Below are 8,828 nucleotides of genomic sequence, written 5' to 3' on the forward strand. Positions count from 1 at the left end.
CAAGGGAACAATCTCCAATTTGGTGAGAGCAATAACCAGTGGAGAATACCTCAAGCATTCAACGATTGGTTAAAGAAATCCGTCGTGTTTTGCTGGGTCAAGATCGAGAATCAAGTTTTGATTGGCCTTGAGGTTGAGGATTGAGGATTGTGCTATATGTTCTGCAACTGAGGGAGTCTCTGAAGATGCAGCCATTGAAGCTCAAGGAAAGAGATGATGAATAGTAGAGAGTATAATCTCCAAAGGATTTTGTTTGCTTTTTGATAGTGGCAATTAATTATTGAATCATCAAAATCCTTATATACTGTATAGTAGGAGAGAGAAATCCGGCGTTTGGTTGCATCGGTTACTGAATAGTCGCCTAAAAAGGCATGAAAGACAGCTGTGACATGTGTTAGGCGACGTCAAATCAGCTTCCATTCAAATTCTCGTGTCCAAATCTTATCCTTTAAGATGTCGTTTCAGTTATGCCCTTTCACAGTTAATCCATATACAAACTTTCGCAATTAATAGCCATCATATGTTTTGCGAAACTGAAAGTAAACATGAGTACCACGAACCAGACTATGGAAAATCACAAGGTTCTTCGTGCAAGAGTGTGACAAAGACAAAGAAATAAATCAACATTATTCTAAGGGATTCTAGCGATGTCTATTCAGACATGAAGCAGATGGATCCCAGGCAATGATATCTTCTTTCGGAGTCAAGAGAGACTCTAAAGTGTCTATGTGGTTTCCCGTTGAATTACGATCACCTGTTTGTTAAGAAATAGTGAAAGGCATATTTTCATTAGGCTATAAGGGTGGCTTTATCTTCTACCAAACTATGAAAATTGATATAAGTCTGAACGTTCGGATGAAGTACTTGTCTAACCGGTGTAGCCATAAAAACAAGTATGCTTTGCAATTATTTTGAGTGACTAGGATAAGCAAAGAAATCTCAAAAAAAAAAGACTAGATCTATTGGGAAGAAAGTCTTAGGTCTAGAACATTTCATTAAGATCACACAAAAAGGAAAAACGACTTCATGGTACTGACCATGAAAGTGGACATTCGTTAATTCCATGGTGAAATACCTAAAACAATTATATTGTTCACCGTCAATTCGTATATATGTGTTGTTTTTTAGGTTTCACTCACTTTGTGGTAATAACGAATTTATGATCATAAACACAAAATTTGTTATAACCATAAACCTCAGTGGTAATATCTAAGAGTTTCAAGGGTTACATTTACGAATGCAAAAGCGATGGAGAAATGGTATGAGGTGGTTCCAAAGAAATAATATACCTCCGCTATGCGAAAGTGAATAAGCAGTTAACTCTTAACTCAATGTGAGAAGAGTCAAGTAGCTCTTGACTTATGTGAATGAACAGCCTTATTGCGAAGAATCGAGTGGTGTTATCGATTCATTAAGGCTTCAAAATAGAAAGTCTTTGAGGCTTTTGATGACATGCATCAACATGCTTCTAGGGACACTTAACTAATGCATAGATTAGAAAATTTATACCTGCCCCATCATTCGTAATTGAAATCACCAAGATGTTTGCCTTGAAACCTGCTCAATTATCCAATATTTTTTGGAATTTTCGTTTAATTATTTTAAAAATGATGAAAATAAAGAAAATCATTTTGTAATTTTGTTTTTCTGAAAAAGAAATAAAAACAAAAAGAAATAAAATATTTTTGGTTTTTCAATATTCTAAAAAAGAAAGAAAAACAGAATAAAATATTTTTTGATTTTCGATTTTCTAAAAAAGAAATAAAAATAGAAATAAGTAAAAGAAAATAAAGTAAATGTGTAAAGGATACATGAAGTTCCTAACCACGAATGAACAATAGACCACGAGTCATTATGAACATTCGCATCAGTGTGCAGTGTGAACGGTTGACTACGAGTTACTACGAGCGTTCGCACCAATTCACAGTGTGAACAGATGACTGCGAGTCACTGCGAGCGTTCGCACCAATTCACAGGTTTATCAACAACTTATGATTGCGAAGCTGGTTTCGGAACAGATTCAGCCTCTATCATTCTTAAGCCTTGAAGAATGCGATTAAAGGTTTGCTCAGGCAAGGATTTCATGAAGATGTCGGCTAGCTGATCAGTGGATCTAACAAAGTGTATCTCGACATTTCCATCTTCCACATGATCTTTGGTGAAGTGATACCTCAGTGCGATGTGTTTGGTCTTTGAGTGTTGCAGTAGGTTGTGACAAATGCGAATGGCGTTCTCAGAATCGCAATACAAAGGGATTCACTTCATGTTGACGCCATAGTCACGAAGCTGACTTTGAATCCAAATTACATGTGAGGTACAAGAGGTAGCGACTATATACTCTGCTTCAGAAGTCGATAGGGAGACACAAGTTTGCTTTTTAGATTTCCAAATTATGAGTTTGCCATAGAGAAATTGGCATCCCCCCATTTTACTCTTTCGATCTAAACCACAACCTCAAAGATCAACATCTGAAATGCTTGCACAAAGAAACCTGGACTTGAAGGGTACCATATTCCTAGTGAGGATGTTCGCTTGAGATACTGAAGATGTTCTTAACAGCGGTCACGAGGAGTTCGCGAGGATTCGCTTGAAACCTAGAATAATAGCAAAAAAACATGATATCTGGACAACTAGCAGTCAGATACATCAATGGACCTATCATTTAACGATAGAGAGTCATATCAGCAGCCGGCTTGTCCAGAGATGATGTTAGTTTCATTCTGAATGCCATTGGAACCTTCACCTTCGACTCTCCCACCATTCCAAACTTGTAGAGTAAGGTCTTTATACAAGCCTCCTAATTGATAAAGATACCTTCCTGAATCTGTCTTATATTCAAGCGAAGAAAAAAGTTAATCGGAACCATGGAGCTCATCTCAAACTTAGTTCCCATTAGCTTTCAGAACCCAACAGTTAAGCCGGGGTTAGTTGATCCAAAGATGATGTCATCAATGTAAATTTGGAAGATCATCCGGTGGTCACCATATTTCTTGCGAAAGAAGGTTGGGTGAACCGATTCTTGTTTAAATTTGGCTTGTTTTGAAAAGCAAGTTAGTGTTTCGTACCATGCTCTTGGAGCTTACTTTAGACTGTAAACTGCGTTGTCCATAATGTAACAGTAGTACAGATACTTTTCATTTATGAACCCCGGTGGTTGTTCCACATACACTGTTTCTTCTAGTTCCCCATTTAGAAATTCACACATGACATCCATCTGATATACTTCAAAGTTCTTGTGTGCTACGTATGCCAGAAAGATGCGAACAGAGTCCAACATTGCGTGCAAAGGTTTCTTCGTAATCAATGCCTTTTTCTTGACAATATCCCTTAACAACGAGACGCGCCTTGTTCCTTATCAGATTTCCCTATTTATCCAGCTTGTTGCGAAATACCCATTTTAGACCAACAACAGATGCATCCTTTGGAGTGGGAATAAGTCTCCAGACCTTGTTTCGTTCGAATTCATTGAGCTCCTCCTGCAATGCTTGCACCCAATCAGAATGATCAAGAGCAATTTGAATGTTTTTAGGTTTAATCATGGAGATAAACAAATTAAACATGCAAAATTCCACTTTAAAGAATAGTGTAGTTCGCTTCGCCTTTCGTTGAGCTCTCGTAAGAACTCCTGAAGACGATTCTCTTATAACTTGAGTTTTTGGATGATCTCTGGTCCATTTGGTCAATGGAGGGTAGTTAGAATCATATGTTGGATCCTATTCATCATTCACTTCTTCAAACTCTTACTGCACATCTGAATCATCATTGACATTTTTCATTCTCCCCCTCGAATGATGTATGTATATCTTCTTTTGGATTCGGATTCTCCCCCTAGAAAGGTGGTTCTAAGCTGACTTCAAGTTTTTTGGTTTTCCCTTGAACAAGTGTTTGAGAAGAGGAGGTTGAAGTCGAACCCTCCCCCTGCATTGTAGCATTCGCACCTATAGGTTGAGATGGAACTTCAAGGTCTTTCGGAGTGGGGTGCTCGTGTTCCATATCTTTCGTAGCATCATCAATGATTTTCTTTAGTTCATCTTCCTTGTATTCTGATGCTTTGGATTCTGAGGATATTGCCTTTTCCGGCTCATCAAATAAGTTCATGAACTCCTCATAGAGATTGGAGAGTGGAATGGTGGCAGGATTCGGTTCGGAAAAGATCTCATGTGATGGACTGTCATTCTTCTGAAACTTCTTCAAGTAATTGTCGTCGAAAGTGACATAGTAGGTTTCTTCTATCCTTTTGGACTTTTTGTTAAGAACCCTATATTATTTAGAAGTCAAAGAATACCCCAAGAAAATACCTTCATCAGCCTGCACATCGAATTTGTTCCTTTGCTCCATTGAATTGAAGATAAAGCACCTGGAACCAAAGACATGGAAAAACTTGACATTAGGTTTTTGATTATTTATGATCTCATATGGAGTGATTGAGAATCACTTATTGAGGATAGATTGGTTTTGGGTAAAGCAGACACTTCCTATCGCATCTGCCCAGAAGTAAGGCGGCAGATTCGTGAATGATAGCATTGTTCTCGCAGCTTCGCACAATGAGCGGTTTCGTCTTTCGACTACCCCGTTTTGTTGAGGAGTATAAGGAGCTAAAAAATTGTGAGTTACTCCTTTCGTAGTCAGGAATTCTTCAAAAACTTGGTTTTTGAATTCCAAACCGATGTCACTGCGAATGTTACGAACCAGCTTTCACATTTCTATCTCGATCTGCTTTATAAAATCCTAGAGCTTTGGAGTGGCTTTTGATTTCTGCTTAAGAAAATGCACCCAAGTGAATTTGGAAAAATCATCTACAATTACGAGTATATATCTGTTACCACCAATGCTTTCAATTGCAAAAGGACCATAAAGATCTATATGCAAAAGTTCAACTGGTTCAATGACTTTCGTATTCAAAATTTTTGGATGACTCTTCCCGCTCTATTTCCCCATTTCGCAGGCTGCACATAGCTGATATTTATCATACTTCAGAAAAGAAATCCCTCACACATGATCACTAAGAACAAGCTTGATGATATCTTTGAAATTGAGATGCGAGAGTCTTCAGTGCCATAGCCAGCTATCATCAATAGAAGCTTTCGTAAGTAAACAAATTACAGGATTCCATTTGATGGGGTTCAGATTGAGGGGATACATTTCTCCTTTGCGTTTTGATTTTAGGAATATTGTTTTGGTCTCCTTTTCGATGATATTAGATCCTTCATCGTCAAACGAAACTTTTAATCTTGTACCAACCACTAGCTATGAAACACTTATGAGGTTGTGTTGCATTCCTTATGTTGGATTAGGTGTCTAAGCTCATAACTATAAGTGGTATGTACTTGACTCGAGAGTAGCATGGTCCATTTTGGGTTGCATTCACCAAAACAATCTGATAGGATGAACATTTAAGAAAGAGGTTATTTTATTTATTTATTAATATGTTATAAGTATAATATATTAATTGAGGAATCATATTATTTAATTAGTATTGATCAATAATTAATTTGAAAGTAATTTAGTGATCAAAAGAGACTAATTAAATATATTGGAGTTGATTGTGTAAATCAAAGATACATATTGGTTGGGCTAATAATCCATAATTGATTTGTGATGGGCTAAGCTTATGTAAGTATCGATATAGTGTTAGTCCATTACAAGTCTAAGTGTAAGAATTAGGGTTTACACATAACCCTTGGAATTTTACACTATATATATATATATATATATATATATATATATATATATATATATATATATATATATGTAACCCCTTGGCTAGAAAGAGGACTACTAGTGATCTTAAAGATACTATAGTCAAATTCATGAGTGCCTCTAACCTCTCTCTCAAGTTCTCCATTTGTTGGTGGTGTTTTGTGAACCATTTGAGGCACCACACTTGGGGTGCTAAGTTATTAAAGGTCAAGTAACTCAAGCTACTACAAGAGGTAACCTTCTAATTAGTTTTTATGACTCATATGTCAAATTGCATGCTAGTAAGGATTATTGCTTTGGAAAAATTGTTTATTGCATGTATAACTAGAGAAAGCTTAGATCTAAAGCATTAGGGTTGTATGTACACCATAGGAGTGTTACAGTGCTCAAAACCCTTCAGTGGTATCAAAGCCTATGATTGTTTTCTATTATATTGATGCTTGGTTATTTTTCAAAGCTGAAAAAATCGAATTTCTGGCCTCTACTAATGAACTCGCCAAGTCTAATGATCTGACTCGACGAGTTCACTCACAAACTGGCAACTCAACGAGTCCAGTTCATGCACTCGTCGAGTAGAACCTTCCGCTTCCAGATTTTTGAGCCTTTTGGCCAGAACTGGATTATGATCATTACCACAAACTGTTTTGTATCATAGAATTCGTGTTTTCTGATATGGTAATGATTGTCCTCATCCAATTAAAGGACAATTGTCAAATTTTAAGATAATAAGTTGATTATTTGATTTAAATTGCCTTGCCTTATGAGTTAGATTAGATCAATGGTAAATTATATGATAATGTTGTTAACTAAAATTGATCTAAATGTTTTTTAAAGAACTCCATAACTCGTCCTCAAGTTATGGAACATCAAGAGTCTCATTCATTAAAAAATACATTAACTCATAAGTTATGGAACCCAAGAGTTTTGAAGAGTTTCAAAACTTGCCCTCAAGTTTTGGAATTTGTAAAGTCTCACTTATGAAACATTTAATTCCAAACCTTAGAATTTTAAAATTTTAAAACTCAACCCTTATACTATTATAATATTATAAGTGTAATAATTATATATATGTATAAGACAAGTCAGTCTTACCGTTAGTAGGCCTCATTCACGAATCCGGTCTTTAAGGGGGTATAAGGTTACTGCCTATAAAATGGTGGTTTAATGGGTGTCCACTCTCACCCACCACTTACTTGACTGGTGGAGGGTCGTTAGCCGAATGGGTAGGATAGGACATTAATTCTCATTAAAATTATAATGATAATTATAAAGTAACTAAATGTTTTATAAAATTCCCAATCTTAGTTACTTTAGGGAAAATGTGAACATGATCCTAATCCATGAAATTGCACTTTGCACCTTGCCAAGTTGTTAATGGAGCGTGTGTGGTTAACCGACACATTAACTTGGACTAGTAAGGGTGGCAAAGGGTAGCTTGATGTTTTTCATAGATCAATGGAGCGTGTGTGGTTAAACGGCACATTGATTAGGTGATAAATGACATCGAGAGTACCAAGTATATTTTCATGGTTATTCACACGTTGCTTGTGATCCTCGGTATCCCAGTCACAAACTTGAAGCGCGTAATCGAGATTTAAACATGCCATTGAAAGTTCAATGAATCTCAAAAGAATCTAGGAATTTCAATCCAATTAAAACATAATATTCAATTTCATTTTTCATGGTGGAAATTGGTAAATCGTCATTTACCTACCTTCAAATATTTTGCAATTGAATTACAACATCCCTCTTCCGAATTGTAAAATATTGTGTTGGGTCCTAGCCTTAATATTTCATTTGGGTGTTATATTAAGGATTCTTATCTAATCTAAACTTTGCCTTTCTTTTCAGATGTCTTCCAACACCACTTCTAGCTCAAACCCTTCAGGCTCTTTCTCCCTCATGAACTTGTGTGGGAGGGTCATCTTTGATGGTTCAAATTTCAATGATTAGATTCGAAATATTAAGATGGTCACTCGCTACGAGGACAAGGAATATGTCCTCAAAAAAGAGCTTAAGGAGATTGATGAAACCACTGTTATTCCTAAAGAGGTTGCTGAGTATAGGGAACATGAGAAGGATGCCACAAATGTGTCTTGTATCACGCTTACCACTATGAAAGTTGAACTTCAAAAGTCCTATGAGGACTACTACCCTTTCGAGATGCACCAAGACTTGATGGAAAGATTGTTAGGTTTTATACAAACAATCCTATGTGTGCATGCAACCCTAGTTGGATCTATGTTTTCACTATGAGACATACAACTTTATGAACACAAAATAAAACCCTGGCATGCTTCTATAATTTTCGAAAATCACATAGAAGTGTAGTAAACATACCTTTGTTGTTATATAGCAATAACAACTAGTTTCCTTGATCTCTTGAACTCTCTTGAACTCTTGAAAGCAAGCACCACAATTGTAGTGCCTCTAATGGCTCACAAACACCTTGAAGCAAGAAGGCAACTAAGAGAGAGAAGGGAATGATGCTAATTTCGGCCCTAGGGTTTTCTTGGAATCAAGTGGCCTTAAATTGAAGCATAGGGCATGTATTTATACTATAGGGTGCTAGGGTTTTAGTCAAAACCCTAATGGACAACTTAGCCACCAAGCAGCCCAAGGAACCTTATGGAATGAGGCCTTGGACGAAAATATGATGATCCTTCATCATAATTTCGTTCCCCCTTAGTCCATTAGGTTTCCTAGCCCAAAACTCAACTATCACACATTTGACAGTTTATACCCTTTTATTTAATTAATCTCTTTTAGTCACCAAATTAATTCCTAATTAATTTATGACTAATACTAATTAAATAAATATGATTTCTCCTTTAATATATTATTCTTATAATATATTAATAAATCATAATATCTCCTCTCTCTTATCAAATTACCTTGTCAAGTTGCTTTGGTGAAGGCAACCCAAAAGGACCATGCACACTCGGGTCAAGTATATACCAAATATGGTTACTGACTTAGACACTAATCCAACAGTCTCCCACTTGGATAAGTCTAGTAACTATATCTCACGTATAACTTCCGTACCCAATAGCAATCGTAGCTTTCAATAGCCGCTGTCAACTCTGACCAATAATATGTCCTTTAGATAAGGGATCGTATAATCCTCT

This window comes from Lactuca serriola, chromosome 9 (assembly GCF_051521515.1).
Source record: "Lactuca serriola cultivar US96UC23 chromosome 9, Lser_US96UC23_V15, whole genome shotgun sequence".
NCBI lineage: Eukaryota > Viridiplantae > Streptophyta > Magnoliopsida > Asterales > Asteraceae > Lactuca > Lactuca serriola.